This window comes from Eretmochelys imbricata, chromosome 11, assembly GCF_965152235.1.
Source record: "Eretmochelys imbricata isolate rEreImb1 chromosome 11, rEreImb1.hap1, whole genome shotgun sequence".
Lineage (NCBI taxonomy): Eukaryota > Metazoa > Chordata > Testudines > Cheloniidae > Eretmochelys > Eretmochelys imbricata.
The window spans coordinates 74,954,055-74,971,586 of record NC_135582.1 but is presented as its reverse complement, the minus strand read 5'-3'; the positions used below and the strand labels follow the sequence as shown (position 1 = coordinate 74,971,586).

At 46.9% G+C, this 17,532-nt stretch overlaps 2 pseudogenes; both read right to left on the bottom strand.

Moving 5' to 3' along the window:
• Positions 1-2,358: 2,358 nt before the first annotated feature.
• Positions 2,359-3,264, bottom strand: LOC144271880 (UDP-glucuronosyltransferase 1A1 pseudogene; annotated as a pseudogene).
• Positions 3,265-16,413: 13,149 nt separating this feature from the next.
• Positions 16,414-17,289, bottom strand: LOC144271879 (UDP-glucuronosyltransferase 1A6 pseudogene; annotated as a pseudogene).
• Between the last annotated feature and the right edge of the window lie 243 nt (positions 17,290-17,532).

Below are 17,532 nucleotides of genomic sequence, written 5' to 3'. Positions count from 1 at the left end.
GAAGTAACCTAGAAACAACTGAACACCATGACTGGGAGGAAGGAGCCATGTTCTTAGTAGTAGGGAGGGAAAAAGCTTCCACCACAAGGTGCTGAACACTGACTTATACAAGAGAACAATGGTCACCAAAGCTTACTCCTTTCAAAGTAAATGTTTACCTAGGTTCAGACAAAGATCAGATTAACTAGGAGTTTGTCATCATACACATTAAGCAATGGCAACGCTATGCAAAGGTAGGACTACTATGTTATTTTGATGGAATGCTAGCACAGGACTTGCTCTTTGGTTCCTAAGAATTAAATTTAAAATAAGTGTTCGCACGAAGTAGAAAAAGAGGATTGGGAACATTACTGGTGGCAGGGTGGGGAGGGAAGAGGGGAAGATTTATAGAACAGAGAACATAGAAGTTGCAGAGGATTCTTCTTGTAGTTTCTTTTCTTGACACTCAGATACCTGTGAGTAGGATCCTCTTCATTCCAGCAGCAAGTAAGGGCTTTATGCTTATGAAACTTATACTAGCAAACAGCAGATGTGAAAGAGGGAGCTGCCAGAGTCCATGGACAACATGCTAACGGAAATGCCAGCACCTTTCCCCAGCATGAGGGTGCTGCCCCAGGCAGGGGCGGCGAGTTATATTCCCTTGTGGTGCTCGGGCTCCAGCAATATTCAGGGCTGGGGGCCCTGCTCCACCAATGTTTGGAGCTGGGTCTCTCCCCCAGCCCTGCCTGGAGCGGCCTCCGGTCCGGAGCGTCCGCCCCCCCCAGCCCCCGCCTGCCCCCCCGACCCCCGGAGCACCCCTGTCTGAGGGAAAGCAGCGCACAAGAGCAACCCGCCAGCAGGCTGAGGCAGGTGCTGCGGCTACTGCACCCCCGGAGTGGGAGAGCGAGGGGGCACACACGTGGGCACACGCTGCCCTCCTCTCCCCTCTACCGGCACCAGGCGCCGAGGGGGCTTCCGGCAGGAGACCTCTGGAGCGGACCCCCTTGACTCACCTGAGCAGCTGCTGGGGCTTCGATGAGCGTTTGGCCCTGTGATCCACCCCCCCACAGCCACCACTCCTGCAATCACTGGGCAAGGGGCAGCCCCAGCCCCAGTGAAGCTATGGCAGGGGAGCAGGGGAGGAAGGAAGCCACATGTGATGGCAGTCCCCTCCCCTCCAGCACCCACCACCCCCTCCCAGAGCCCACACCCCCTCTCCAGCCCCCAAACTCCCTCCCAGAGCCTGAACCCCTCACCCCCTCCTGCACCCCCAGCCCCTGCCCAGAGCCTGCATCCAGCACCCAAACTCTGTCCCAGAGCCTGCACCCAGCTCTCTGCACTCCCTCCCGGAGCCTGCACCCCTCCACCCATCCTGCACCCCAGCCCGGAGCCTGCACCCAGCACCCAAACTCCGTCCCACAGCCTGCACCCCCACCCCCTTCCCACACACCCCTGCCTGCACCCAAACTCTGTCCCAGAGCCTGCATCCTTCACCCCCTCCTGCACCCCCAAACTCTGTCCCACAGCCTGCACCCCAACCCCTTCCTGCACCCCCCTTCTGCACCCAAACTCCCTCCTACACCCCCACCCCTTACCCCAGCCCAGAGCCTATAACCGAACTCCGTTCCAGAGCCTACATCCCCTCCCTCCGCAGCCCCTCCCATCCCCAAAAGCCCTCCCAGAGCCTGCACCCAGCACCCAAACTCCATCCCAGAGCCTGCACCCCAGACTCCATCCCAGAGCCCAACCTCTCAACCGTCCTACACCTCAATTCTCTGCCCCAACCCAGGGCCTGCACCCCAGACCTCCTCCCCCAACCCAAACTCCCTCACAGAGCCTTAGGCAGGTGGTGGGCGGAGTTTGGGGGGAGGGGGGCACTTCGAGCGTTCTGGGAACCACCAAAATTTCTACAACCCTGCCACCCCTGAAGGGGACCAGTCTCTGTCATCTTTTGTGTCTACCTCTAGCTAGTAGATTTAGTCTTTTTTTGCCAGTAACTGGTGTCCTCCTGGACGTTTTCAAAGTGAAATTATTGGACCAGATCCTCTCCAGGTGTAAACTGACTTCAGCAGAGCTAGACTGATTTATGGCAGCTCAGGATCTCGCCCTTGTCTGTGATGCCAGTTAATATTAAGGAGTCTTAGCTGAAATGAGAACCAGCAGCACTTAGTGCTTAAAAGGAAAGGTAGTTTGAATTGCTCTATAATCGCTTAATTAAAAGTACATTTAAGAAGAAAGAAAAACAGCTGCTGAAAAGCTACAGAAGTGTATAATGAAGTGAAAGCAAAATCATTTTCTTCTCAACAAGATGCTTAATCCTTGCCAAACTGAAATCATTGGTATAATAATCCTATCTAGGATACAAAATTTCTAGTGAATTCAGGATCCTATCATGAGTATAACAAAAATAAAAGCTTTACTAACCTGAGATAATTCCTTCTGAACACAGTTGATGCCTCCGATTATAACAATGTTAGGCATCAGTGGTCTGGGATAGTCCATCACAAAGTCAAATCTCATCAGCCAAACAGATCCATTACTTAAAAGCTCAGTCACTGTTATCTCTCTCTGAAGAAATTCAGAGGCCAGTTTTGCATATGGCCCATAAACAAAATCACAAAGGACAATCTCCAATAAGCTAAACAGCATATTCTTCACACGCTGTGGAAATGTCATGTGGTCTGTATTGGTTGTCAATAGCCTTGGGACATAAGAAGGTGGGTTTGGACACTGAATAGCCTTATAGTCTAAACCACATGGAATTCCACGCAAGAAAAACACAGAGGGGATAGAAAGATACTCAGCTACGATCTGCCCACAGGGCATTATGGCATCTGTAAAGACAACATCAAATTTGCTCTCTTCCAGATATTGGATCAACTCTTTGTTGTACAGTAAGTGTGTACAAGTGGATAAAATCAGACCGGAGGTGTTCTTCAGCCTTTCACGTAGTCGAACAAATCTTTCCAGAAGAGGTCGTTCCTCAAAAACCTCTTGAGTAAAAGCCAGAAAATGTCCCTCGAGCTCTGCCTTTGTGAAAGGTACCGGATACGTTTTCATGACATAATTCTCGGATGTTTTTATGTATAGATTTATTTCAGGGGCAACAATGACTATCTCATGCCCTTTGTGTCTCAGCTCATCCAGCACGGCACGCATGCTGAGCCAGTGACTTCCATCCATCGGCACCACAAGCAGCCGCCCGCCATCAGCAAAGCTCAACAAGGCCAGGAAAACAAGCAGCGCTTCACTGATCTGGGGGCTAGAGTGAAACCCAGGAGCCATCTCTGCCCCAGTGCAGTGGGTACTATAGAGACTAGCAAATTGCCAGTCAGATCCCGACAACTCTATCTTCTGACCTTTATCCCTACGTGCTACTCAAGTCAATGTTTAATTGCATAATGTATGTACATAAGATGAAAAACAAAGGTCTGAAACCTGAGCTGCACTTTGGCAGTAACGGCATCATGATAAACCTGATTAGCTGAGGCCTTTTTCAAGGTAAGTTACTCTCTGACTCTAATCACTGAGTCAAATCACTCTATCATTAACCACGGAGTCAAATCACGACCTTGGATTGCATAACCTCTACACAGTTGCACAAACCATCTCTGCACTGGCCAGATAAATGGGTGCATAGTTAGTTTGGTAGACAAGGGGGGGTGGCGCAGAAGAGAGGGATGAAGGAACCAGCTGTTCCTTTGGATAGGATTTTCAAAAGCAGTCAGCATGGGCTGACAATGGTAAAACTCCCCCCAGGCTTCACTGGAGATGGATTTAGGCCAGCGCTGAGTGGCTGGGAAAATCTCCCCCTTTATAGTCAAGAGCTGTGGCACTCATTCACAGGAGTTCCTCAGGCCTGCAAGCAGCTCCCCCTAGAACTTAGCCTTCTCTCTCCCCAAGGAGGGGCCTCCCGAAGGCCTCAGTAACAACCTGCCCCGCTGCTCCTGAGAGGTGGAGAGAAAAGGTGGGAAAGGAGTGAGTTCCCCTCTGTCCATGGGAGCAGTTGCAGGGTATGGGTGTCTGATACTTTGCACTTGGCCTCTGATCCCCAGAGGGAGGGGTTCTTAATGGACCTGGTTGCTGCACCGCGGCTTAGGGCTCTGTTTCAGAGCTCTCAATTAGGGACACTGCTTTGGACTGTGTGGGCTGTTCCATCCCCCTGGCTAGAGGCTCAAACTCAGCCTAGACTTTGTACAAATGTGTACAAACATGGGGCTGGGAATGAAAATGATCTCTTCCTTATGGCAAGGAAGCGAACTAAACACTGAACACGGCCTGGTCACCTCTTCTGACGCACAAGATGAATGCAGCCGTTTAAAACAAGAATTTGCACTTACTCTTATGCAACCAAGCAGGGAGACCTCTGTGGTTATTCGCCACTGCCAGCACTACAATGCAGATCTCTAGCGTTCCTTCCCAAAGCTGCAGAATCAGACGCAAAGCTGTTGTAGTGATGAGTAATAAGACTCTCAGAATCCGAGTGTAAGGCATTTTTCATTTCCATTTTTCTTGACCGAGGTTAGTTCCTTAGATAGTCAGGTCAAATACTGGAGATTATTGAAATCTATTGTTTTAAAAATAACAGATGCAGTAAGTGTGTTTTTAAGATACAAGAAGACTTAGAGCTGCGTGAAACCAGCATGTCGATGACACCATAATGCACGCCACCCCACTATTTCCCCAAGCAGCCTCACATATTGAACTGAAAGGCTGATGGAAAGGACCACTGCAGTGTCACCTAGGAGAGGGCCTCTGGGACAGATGAACCCAACGCTACACTCTGGTCCTCTCATAGGAAGAAGAATGATGCCACTCAACTGGAATTCCATACACCACAACCTGGTCAACGGTATCTCATGGTCAAAAGTATCAAAGGCAGATGGCAGATCCGAAAGAATTGGCATAAATACTGGGGCTTTGTCCATCTCCGAGAGGAAATGATTGGTCAATGAAGCCTGTGCAATACATGTGCCCATTCCAGTCTAAAACCAGAATGAAAGGAGCTCTGAAAAGCTGAGCACTCCAGACAATACTTGAGCTGCTGCAAAATGACTTTCTCAGTACTATCCCCTCCGCTCCACCCCCACCCCCACCTAAAAAAAGTGTGTATAAGTGGGTAAAACCAGAGTGGAGAAAAGAAAGTCAGCTACTACCTGTCCACAGCATACGCAGGGGAACCATCAAGAGAGCATAAAATTTACTCCTGCAAAGGTATTTGATCATGTCTGTTGTGCACTAATATGTACAAGTGGATGAAAGCAGAGCAGAGGAGTTCTCCAGTCTTTCATATGTTCTCACAAAGCTTTCTAAAAAAGGTTGTTTGTCAAAAACCCGAGTCAGGGAGTGATATTGTCCAACCAGCTCTTCCTTTATGAAAGGTGCTAGAAACATTGTCATGGCAACGTTCTCTGCTGCTTTTATGTGCGTATCTATGCCAGGTGCAACAATGACTACGGCATGCTCTTTCTGCCCGCGTGCATGTTGAGTCAGCACAACCCTGCAAGGAGGCCAGGAAACGAAGCAGCACGTCAGTAGCTGTGCAACAAGATTGAAATGTTTCAGAGTAACAGCCGTGTTAGTCTGTATTTGCAAAAAGAAAAGGAGTACTTGTGGCACCTTAGCGACTAACCAATTTATTTGAGCATAAGCTTTCGTGAGCTCATGCTCAAATAAATTGGTTAGTCTCTAAGATTGAAATGTTTCTCCATAAATATCCCCCATGTACAACAAAGTCAAGTGTTATGCCTAACCCCATGGCCTTCGGTACAACTCCTGCCTGTTCACTGTATATCTTGTTACAATTTCCAGTCAATGTGTAAGTTTATAACATGCCCACATTTAACAATAAACCAAAGTTAGAGGGACATGTGATCAGGTAGCTGGCCCCTGTGGCCAGGCACCTAGCCTACCTGTGACAGGCTCTGCTAAGGAGAATGAGCCAACCAAGATCCACCTGTGAGTTATTTACCTATGTGACTGGATGGCCATTCATAAGTTAAGGAACACCTGGGTCAATAAAGGCTATGAGGGCTCCATCAGAAAGCCCCAGAACAGAGGAAGCTCCTGGTGGGGAGAGACATCTCAGGGGAGCTCGTGAGGAAGCTACTCGCAGTGGTGTCTCCCTGAAAAGCACAGGCCCACAGAGAGAAGGAAGAAGCCCAGAGAAAGTGTGCGCCCAGGCAAGGGACCAGCACAGCCCAGGAAACAAACCAGGAGTGGGACTTTGTGAGGAGCTACTAGGGGCTCAGCAAAGAGACACACACCCTCAGGGAAAGAGTGGCATCTGGCCAAAGGCCCAGCAGAGGCCTAAGTTCCAGGCAGCAAGCTCAGCCTGCAAGTGCCCCATGGCTACAGGGGAGAGACGCAAGACTGATTGATTAACCCAAAGGTGGAGAGTTTCTGGTGGAGCAGCTGCCTGAAGCTGTTGGTTGTTTTTGCGTTGTCCTTTGCTGAACAATAAATGAGACCCTCTGAAAAGCCCATGCTTTAATACTAGAAACCCCTGCTTGTTGATACCCCGGGTGAGGGGAAACTGAGGCAGGGGCTCATCTGTGAAGCCACATTTGGCCTCAAGAGGACTTGCGGGGTGTGATCTCCATGTCAGTACAGAACACGTAACTGCTTCCCCAGTCTGTGTACACTCCTGCCTACTGCCTTCTCCAGCTGTATCACTGAGGTAGAATCTCCCACCTTCTAAATTCCTCCCCAGACAATATAAAGGAGTCCCAAGGAATAAAAAGGTTTCAGAGTAACAGCCTTGTTAGTCTGTATTTGCAAAAAGAAAAGGAGTACTTGTGGCACCTTAGAGACTAACCAATTTATTTCAGCATAAGTTTTCGTGAGCAACAGCTCATTTCATCGGATGCATGCTGTGGAAAGTACAGAAGATCTTTTTATACACACAAACCATGAAAAAATGGGTGTTTACCACTACAAAAGATTTTCTCTCCCCCCACCCCACTCTCCTGCTGGTAATAGCTTACCTAAAGTGATCACTCTCCTTACAATGTGTATGATAATCAAGGTGGGCCATTTCCAGCACAAATCCAGGGTTTAACAAGAACGTCTGGAGGGGGGGAGGGGGGAGGAAAAAACAAGGGGAAATAGGTTACCTTGCATAATGACTTAGCCACTCCCAGTCTCTATTCAAGCCTAAGTTAATTGTATCCAATTTGCAAATGAATTCCAATTCAACAGTCTCTCGCTGGAGTCTGGATTTGAAGTTTTTCTGTTGTAATATCGCTACTTTCATGTCTGTAATCACGTGACCAGAGAGATTGAAGTGTTCTCCGACTGGTTTATGAATGTTATAATTCTTGACATCTGATTTGTGTCCATTTATTCTTTTACGTAGAGACTGTCCAGTTTGACCAATGTACATGGCAGAGGGGCATTGCTGGCACATGATGGCATATATCACATTGCTGGATGTGCAGGTGAACGAGCCTCTGATAGCGTGGCTGATGTTAGTAGGCCCTGTGATGGTGTCCCCTGAATATGGCTGACTTAGAACAACGCTTCCTCAGCTCTCATCCCCTAGCGCCCCTACTCTACTTGCACTATATTGATGACATCTTCATCATCTGGACCCATGGAAAAGAAGCACTTGAGGAATTCCACCATGATTTCAACAATTTCCATCCCACCATCAACCTCAGCCTCTTCCACTCCACACAAGAGATCCACTTCCTGGACACTACAGTGCTAATAAACGATGGTCACATAAACACCACCCTATACTGGAAACCTACTGACCGCTATTCCTACCTGCATGCCTCCAGCTTTCACCCTGACCACACCACACGATCCATCGTCTACAGCCAAGCTCTGCGATACAACCGCATTTGCTCCAACCCCTCAGACAGAGACAAACACCTACAAGATCTCTATCAAGCATTCTTACAACTACAATACCCACCTGCGGAAGTGAAGAAACAGATTGATAGAGCCAGAAGAGTTCCCAGAAGTCACCTACTACAGGACAGGCCCAACAAAGAAAATAGCAGAAAGCCACTAGCCGTCACCTTCAGCCCCCAACTAAAACCCCTCCAACGCATTATTAAGGATCTACAACCTATCCTGAAGGATGACCCAACACTCTCACAAATCTTGGGAGACAGGCCAGTCCTTGCCTACAGACAGCCCCCCAACCTGAAGCAAATACTCACCAGCAACCACATACCATACAACAGAACCACTAACCCAGGAACCTATCCTTGCAACAAAGCCCGTTGCCAACTGTGCCCACATATCTATTCAGGGGACACCATCACAGGGCCTACTAACATCAGCCACACTATCAGAGGCTCGTTCACCTGCACATCCAGCAATGTGATATATGCCATCATGTGCCAGCAATGCCCCTCTGCCATGTACATTGGTCAAACTGGACAGTCTCTACGTAAAAGAATAAATGGACACAAATCAGATGTCAAGAATTATAACATTCATAAACCAGTCGGAGAACACTTCAATCTCTCTGGTCACGTGGTTACAGACATGAAAGTAGCGATATTACAACAGAAAAACTTCAAATCCAGACTCCAGCAAGAGACTGTTGAATTGGAATTCATTTGCAAATTGGATACAATTAACTTAGGCTTGAATAGAGACTGGGAGTGGCTAAGTCATTATGCAAGGTAACCTATTTCCCCTTGTTTTTTCCTCCCCCTTCCCCCCCTCCAGACGTTCTTGTTAAACCCTGGATTTGTGCTGGAAATGGCCCACCTTGATTATCATACACATTGTAAGGAGAGTGATCACTTTAGATAAGCTATTACCAACAGGAGAGTGGGGTGGGAGGAGAGAAAATCTTTTGTAGTGGTAAACACCCATTTTTTCATGGTTTGTGTGTATAAAAAGATATTCTGTACTTTCCACAGTATGCATCCGATGAAGTGAGCTGTAGCTCATGAAAGCTTATGCTCAAATAAATTGGTTAGTCGCTAAGGTGCCACAAGTACTCCTTTTCTTTTTAAGGAATAAAAAGTCTCACTGTACTGGCTGCCCTCCCTGACTTGTGCAGGTTCCCATCTTCCAGTCCCCATGGAGGGGACAAGGAAGTGAAGTTGAGGGCTGCCGTGACCCCTTCTCCAGGCTTCAGTTGCTTCCCAGCCCCTTGCAAATGTCCATGGACAGAAGAATGGTTTTTTCTGTACTCATGTAGGCTCCATGGAGTGAAGAGGAATCTTGTTCGGAAGTTGCTCCCCCCAATCCCATGCAGGGGCTTCAGGGAAGAAGAAGGAAGGACCCTTGTTTTGGTCCCAACTCAAAACTGGAGGTGGTTGGCAAATTACTTTTCCACCAGAAAATTTCAATGACAAGACAGTTTTTCAGATTTTCATTGAAAAAAGGAAAGACATGAAACGCAACCAGTTTTGCTTTAAAGCCAAAACAAATTCATTTTTCAGTTGCGGAAAATGGAACATTTGTTTCAGTTTTTAGTTTTACAAAAATCTGAGAATTTTCAACAACAAATGGAAACATTTGTGCAAAAAATGTTCCTTTTGTTGAAGTCTCTACAGCTGGCAAACACCCTCCTGTAGAGCCGAGGGAAGAGTATGCTATGGGATGCCGCAGAGCAGTGACTGAGGATGAGGTAATCATGCTAGTGAACAAGACTGGAAGTGAAACTGATTATACACAAAGTGTCATCAAACACAGCTACAGCAATCCTTTACTACTAATTAAATGATACACAAAGATGGACTACAAGCCGTCAGGAACAGTATCCCCGATAATGTCACGGCAAACTTGATGGCTGAACTTTGTGACTTTGTCCTCACCGATAACTATTTCACATTTGGGGACAATGTATACCTTCAAATCAGCGGCACTGCTATGGGTACCCGCATGGCCCCACAGTTTGCCAACAATTTTATGGCTGACTTAGAACAACGCTTCCTCAGCTCTCGTCCCCTAATGCCCCTACTCTACTTGCGTTATATTGATGACATCTTCATCATCTGGACCCATGGAAAAGAAGCCCTTGAGGAATTGCACCATGATTTCAACAATTTCCATCCCACCATCAACCTCAGCCTGGACCACTCCACACAAGAGATCCACTTCCTGGATACTATGGTACTAATAAGCGATGGTCACATAAACACCACCCTATACTGGAAACCTACTGACCGCTGTGCCTACCTACATGCCTCCAGCTTTCATCCAGACCACACCACACGATCCATTGTCTACAGCCAAGCTCTACGATACAACCGCATTTGCTCCAACCCCTCAGACAGAGACAAACATCTACAAGATCTCTACCAAGCACTCTTACAACTACAATACCCACCTGCTGAAGTGAAGAAACAGCTGGACAGAGCTAGAAGAGTACCCAGAAGTCACCTACTACAGGACAGGCCCAACAAAGAAAATAACAGAACGCCACTAGCCATCACCTTCAGCCCCCAACTAAAACCTCTCCAGTGCATCATCAAGGATCTACAACCTATCCTGAAGGACGACTCATCACTCTCACAAATCTTGGGAGACAGGCCAGTCCTTGCCTACAGACAGCCCCCCAACCTGAAACAGATACTCACCAGCAACCACACAACAGAACCACTAACCCAGGAACCTATCCTTGCAACAAAGCCCGTTGCCAACTGTGTCCACATATCTATTCAGGGGACAGCATCATAGGACCTAATAACATCAGCCACACTATCAGAGGCTCGTTCACCTGCACATCTACCAATGTGATATGAGCCAGCAATGCCCCTCTGCTATGTACATTGGTCAAACTGGACAGTCTCTACGTAAAAGAATAAATGGACACAAATCGGACGTCAAGAATTAGAACATTCAAAAACCAGTTGGAGAACACTTCAATCTCTTTGATCACTCAATTAAAGACCTAAAAGTTGCAATTCTTCAACAAAAAAACTTCAAAAACAGACTCCAACGAGAGACTGCTGAATTGGAATTAATTTGCAAACTGGATACAATTAACTTAGGCTTGAATAGAGACTGGAAGTGGATGGGTCATTACACAAAGTAAAACTATTTCCTCATGTTTATTCCCCCCCTCTAACCCCCACTGTTCCTCAGACGTTCTTGTCAACTGCTGGAAATGGCCCACCTTGATTATCACTACAAAAGATCCCCCCTCCTCCCCGCCCACTCTCCTGCTGGTAATAGCTCACCTTACCTGATCATTCTTGTTACAGTGTGTATGGTAACACCCATTATTTCATGTTCTCTGTGTATATAAATCTCCCCACTGTATTTTCCACTGAATGCATCTGATGAAGTGAGCTGTAGCTCACGAAAGCTTATGCTCAAATAAATGTGTTAGTCTCTAAGGTGCCACAAGTCCTCCCTTTCTTTTTGCAGATACAGACTAACACGGCTGCTACTCTGAAACCTGATTTATACCAGTGGCCGAATCTCTCATTCCCACTTAGTGACGTAGGTTTTCAAGTGGCCCATTCACGGGATCATCAAAATCTTGCTCCTTAACCAAGGTGGTAATTTTAAAAGGGTGAAGCGGAATTGTACTCAGTACATTTGGGACAGGTGACAGTCTAATAGGATGTTCTCTTGTACAGGTTTCACTATGCTCATTGGATTCAAAATAAAACTAGGGTTTGCAAAAGCCTTGAAGCTTGTGAACTGTGCTGGATCTTGAAATTCCATTAGCTTGCTGAAATAAGATACTTAAACATATAGCATGTCTGGTGCAATTTATGAACCCATGCTCCCATACAAACAGTAATTCAAACATTGGGCGAAATCTTGTTTCCATTCAATCGAAAAGCTCCAATTGAGTTCAAGGTAGACCAGGATTTCACCATTATTTTCAAAGGTAGCTTTTATAATGTGTGCTATTTTGGTGATAACTGGACACAATTGTTCCCACTCAACATGTCAGTTGCAGTGAAGTTGGAGTCATCAGCAGGGCCAGATTAACCCATCACTGGGCCATAGGCAAACATACACTCTTGGGCCCCTACTTTCTAATATGAATAACAACAAACAGCTAATAAATGAAAAGAAGAGGAAAAGTACACCTTGATGATGATCCCTCCCATTCAGGTCACTGCAGTAATTCCTGTCTCAGCCTGGTCACTTTCTGCTGTTAGAGAAGAAAGTGGTTTCTTTTACTCACAGCCCTTCTCTCTCTTTGGCTCTGCTGGGAATGGCAGTGAGTCGCACTTGTGTGTGAGAACTATCTTTGCTCCCCCATTCACTGGTGTGCATTTGCATGCAGATTGAAAGTACTTCACTCACTTGACTGATTTCAGTAGCAGCCGTGTTAGTCTGTATCCGCAAAAAGAAAAGGAGTACTTGTGGCACCTTAGAGACTAACAAATTTATTTGAGCAAAAGCTTTCGTGAGCTACAGCTCACTTCATCGGATGCATTCAGTGGAAAATACCTATATAAATCTCCCCACTGTATTTTCCATTGAATGCATCCGATGAAGTGAGCTGTAGCTCACGAAAGCTTATGCTCAAGTAAATTGGTTAGTCACTAAGGTGCCACAAGTCCTCCTTTTCTTTTCATTTGACTGAGTGGCTTTGCAACCTAGTGCATGGTGGGGGTTGCAACATCACTGACATTTGGCCCAGCTGCCCTTCTGTCATGTAAAAAAACAAAAATCAAAAACATTTCCCCCCCACACACAGCCATGAAACTGAGCCCCAGGCATATGCCTAGTTTGCCTTTGCATTAATCCAGCCCTGGTCACCACATGGCCCAGTATTCACTCTTCAAAGAATTTGTGTATTATTTCTAGTTTTGTTATGTAGATTCATTTTGGAGAAGCTGTTGCAAACAGCAAGAAACTTTGCACTCTGCCTTAATGTCTCTAAGTAGAGCCTGTTCTTGAGGTAAGAGTTGTTCCCTGGGAACCAGGCATTAGTGTTTTGGTGGAGATTACTAAAAGAGGGATTTGTTTGCTGGATGTTTATGAAAACTTCGGTTCCAGGACTGGTGAATATACTATGAATGAACCAATTATTCTAAGAAAATGCCCAGACTCAACATCACTGATTTCTCATCCGATGAGAAATCAACATGCAAGACCTCAACATCTGATACCACTTAGCAGAGGGTGACAATATAAAATATAGTGTGCTTGCCTTGGTAAAGTCGTAGAAGAGGTTTCCTCTCTATTTTTTTTGGTATGAAGTCATCTAGAGTAATAATGCTGTTGACAATGCTGCTGCTCTACTGCCTACTGGTTTCACAGTTTTGAAATAATCTTTGTTGTATGTTGAAACTAGTTATAAAATGTGCCATTCGCAGGGAGAGGAGGGGACAGTTGTATAAAATGTATTTTTCTTTACACTGTGAAGTTTCTGGATTTGACAAAAACTGATAAACAATGGGCAGATAGCTCTATATAGGAGGGACTCCTATGTAGCTATAATTGTTGGACAAACGCTTAAGCCCGGACTCTGTGATTTCCGCACAGCATTGGGGTCTGGTGAAGTTCTGGGAGGGATTGAATTTCAAGCAGCATAACCCCAACTGGAGCTCCCAGGCACTAGGGAAAGTATAGACTGCTCCTGAATTCTAAAAAACTACCTACTAGAGGTGATGAAGCAAATCCATTTGTTGTTTGAAATCTGCTCACAGCAAGGAGATTAGTTACATGCTCAACAACGCCAGGAGAGGGGTATCAAAAAGCCACACTGATCTGGGGTCCTGCTTCCAACTGCTTTTTATTTGGCAGAAAAATTGCTGGAATAATGTTAGCTGTAGCTGGATTTGTAACAAAAGCTATTAAGTGACCTCTCTCAGGGCTACCTCATCTGGGGTATTGGGTTGAGCGTCTGGGTGTCTGTGAGTACTCTGCTGATTCTGTGATACTCTTAGTGCACAGCCATTAAATTTACTTCGAAACTAAGTCCCCTGAGCAGAGATTTTTAGCCACAATGCTCATCTCACCATGACTCTAAGTAATGCCTTAAGACTAAATAAATAACATTTTTCCCTTTTATCTTTGGTACTTTCAAAGAGCCTATCCACATGGTGTATGAGGCTGTATTTGCAGTTGTGGGATAAGCCAACCTTGCTAGTCTAGTACTTCAAAACCCCCAAAGGTAGCAGGAGGAAAGTGGGGAGAGCTGTCAAAAGGAGCAAAAGGTAATGGTGGGACACTGGGCCAGTTGGCACATGGGGATGCTAGGCGTAAGGAGGGCGGGTCACGGATTGCGCTGGCAACCCCAACCCAAGGGATACTTGGCAGTTTCTGTTGCATTTGCTTTGAAAGTGGGGTGCATGAGCCCGGACACACTGAAATTGAAGATGTGTGTATGAACTCTTACGACCCAAAACTTGTAGGTTTTGCAAAGCTTTATGGGCAGTCCCAGGAGAAAACAGATGGAAGAGGGAGCAGACCTAATTTGTTAATTATGTCCCTTATCTTTTAAAATTACATGAACCATCATGACTCTTTCAGCCAAGTCTACTTTAGATATACAGTTCTATATCGCAGAGAGTCCTGTGGCACCTTATAGACTAATAGACGTATTGGAGCATAAGCTTTCATGGGTGAATACCCACTTCGTCGGATGCATGTTGTATGTGGTACAGAGCACATAATAAAGTAATTGCCAACAGCATTTCCCTTGCACCTTCAGTATGTCCTACCAACAAATCACTAACCTGAGACAATGGCTTCTTCTGTCCACAATTGATCCCTCCAATAAAGACCATATTGGGCATCACAGGCATGGGATACTCAAACACAAAATCAACTCTCTTCAGCCAAGTGGATCCATGAATGCCAGCACTGGCCCAAGGTGGCTCAGCCCCGGGAGGTGGCGGGCCGAGCAAGACCGCCTGGAGCTGGAGCTGCGCTGGGGAGCGGGGCAGGCAGACCCCTGTGGGACGTGACCCCTGAGAACCCCCCAGCCCAGCCTAGCCCAGCCCGCAGAGGAGCAAGTGGGCAGAGGAGACTGGACGGGGCGGGGATACCTGGGGTGGCCGGACAGCCGACAGGAGCACGGGGGAGGGGCTGGAGAGGAGAGGAGCCAGCCTGCGGTGGCCCCTGGGCTGGCAGTGCAAGTGAAGGGCAGCGCCCGGCCGGCTGACGGGCCCCTGTTGAGCGTGGGCCCAGCACCAGGGTGCCTCTGGCGCCATTGTAAACCCGGTACTGGCTGTAGTGTGTCCAGTGAAGACGCTCCACGCTGACGGGGGAAGAGTTCTCCTGTCTGTGTAATAAACCCGCCTCCGTGAGAGGCAGTAGCTATGTCGGGGGGAGAAGCTCTTAGGTTGGTGTAACTTACGTCGCGCGTGGGGGGGGGGGAGGGGGGCTTTTTCACACCCCAGAGCAACATAAGTTCTGCCGAGATAACCTGTAGTGTAGACAAGCCCTATACGATGACGCCATACAGAGTAATACCGCTGATGTCGTTGCTGCTCAAGTGCCTACAGATACAGTAACTCCTCGCTTAACGTTGTACTTCTGTGCCTGAAAAACACGACTTTAAGCGAAACGATGTTAAGCGAATCCAATTTCCCCAAAAGAGTGAATGTAAACGGGGGGGTTAGGTTCTAGGGATTTTTTTTTTTTGCCAGACAAAAGGCATTATATACATTTTAAACAATTTTTAAAAAGCAATTTAACACAGGTATTAAACAGGCTGGCAGCCCCCCATCAGCTCCCCTACGCTCCCCCCTCCCCACTGCCTACCGCCTGCCGCCGGATTCCATGGATCAGCACCTTCCCCCTGCTCCCCGCCCCCAGCAATCCGCTGCCTTGCGGTGTTCAGGAGGGAGGGGGGAGGCTGCACGCCACGTCCTTGCTCCTCCCCCCCCGCCTCCTGAACACCGCAAGACAGCGGATTGCCACAGGCGGGGAGCAGGGGGAAGGTGCTGATCCGCAGGGTCCACCGGCGGGCGGGAGGCACTGGGGGGAGGGATGTCGGGGGGCTGCCAGCTGAGGGCAAAGCAGGCGGCCAAACGACATTATAGTGGAGCATTGCACAACTTTAAATGAGCATGTTCTGTAATGGAGCAGGGACGTAAGATCAAAACAACATTAAGCAAGAGGACGTTAAGTGGGGAGTTACTGTATTTTTTTTCCAGCTGCATTGGAATAATCAATGAGGCCCCAGGGCCTTCACAGCCTGCTCCATAGTTCTCATAACAATGTTAAATCACCTACATTTCACTCGCTGTCTATGCATCGCTTCACAGATGCATCTATTTTAAGAACAGAAGGAACGATTAGATCATCTTAGTCTGACCTGCTGTATAACCCAGGCCATAGAATTTCACCCCTTTACTCAGCCCAGTAACTTGTAGTTGACTACAGCATACCATAAAATATGTCTACTATATATACACACTATGGCGTGTATCTAAGATGGTACATACTGTACACTATGTGGAAAAGTTAATGTTGGTGCCTTATCTTGTCTATGCTTTCTTCCTGAGCATATACGTGTTCTTATATAATATGTGAATCTCAGCCACGTACCTGAGGTAGGTTGTTCCCCTCCTCACAGTTTATGCCTCCGATGAAGACCATGTTGGGCATCACTGGTCTGGGATACTCAAACACAAAGTCGTATCTCAGGAGCCAAATGGAGCCATTTTGGTAAAGTGTTGGTATGTGCACATCTCTCTGGAGAAACTTCGAAGCAATGTCTTGGTATTTGGTGTACAAATCCTTAAACAGTGATGTCTCTAAAGAGCTAACAAAGAGGTTCAGCACTCGCTGGGTAAATGTCATGTGGTCTGTGTAGCTGGTATAGCATCTTGGGACGTAAGAAACAGGGTTTGGAGATTTACAGATTGCATGCTCTAAACTGCATGGAAATCCACGAAAGAAGTACACGGAAGGGATGGACAGATACTCTGCCAGGATCACCCCACATGGCAAAGCTGGGTCTGTGAAGAGCACATCAAATTTACTCTCTTCCAAGTATCGTATGATTTCTCTGTTCTGCAGGAGGCTGTCACAGTTATAGAATAACAAGTCCAGTACAAACATGGCACTGCTGTATGCTTCTGTGATCATAGTAGGGAAGGAGACTTCATCAAAGGGCCGGTTAGCAAAGAAACGAAGACGACGGCCTAGCTCTTCCTGGGCGTAAGGCACAGCATACGTTTTCCTTGCGTAATGCTCTGATTCTTTCAAGCACAAATTAACTTCTGGAGCAAGCACTACTATTTCATGCCCTTTCTCACTGAGCTTCTTCACCACTGCACGCATGCTGAGCCAGTGACTTCCATCCTGAGGGATAACCAGCAGCCGCTCACCTTCCACAAACCCCGAAGATGCTAAGAAAAGAAAAAACCCTGCAGCAAACTGGTAAAGTCTGGCAATGACTGGAGCCATCTGCAAGCTGGAAGCAGATGCTTTGACTCTGCAGGTGTTAGTTCAGCTATAACAAATGGTTTCTAACACCACCCAGACTTTAGCGCTGCTTGCAACCTTTTTGAACTTACTGTCTCATTTATTTTTAAACTCTGTGGAGCTGGCAAAAGAAAACACTTCTCACGGACAAATTCTACCGTTGGATTTGCCGGCACCATTTTCAGTCAAGAAGAATGTCTTTGATTTACTCATTAACTTAAAGTC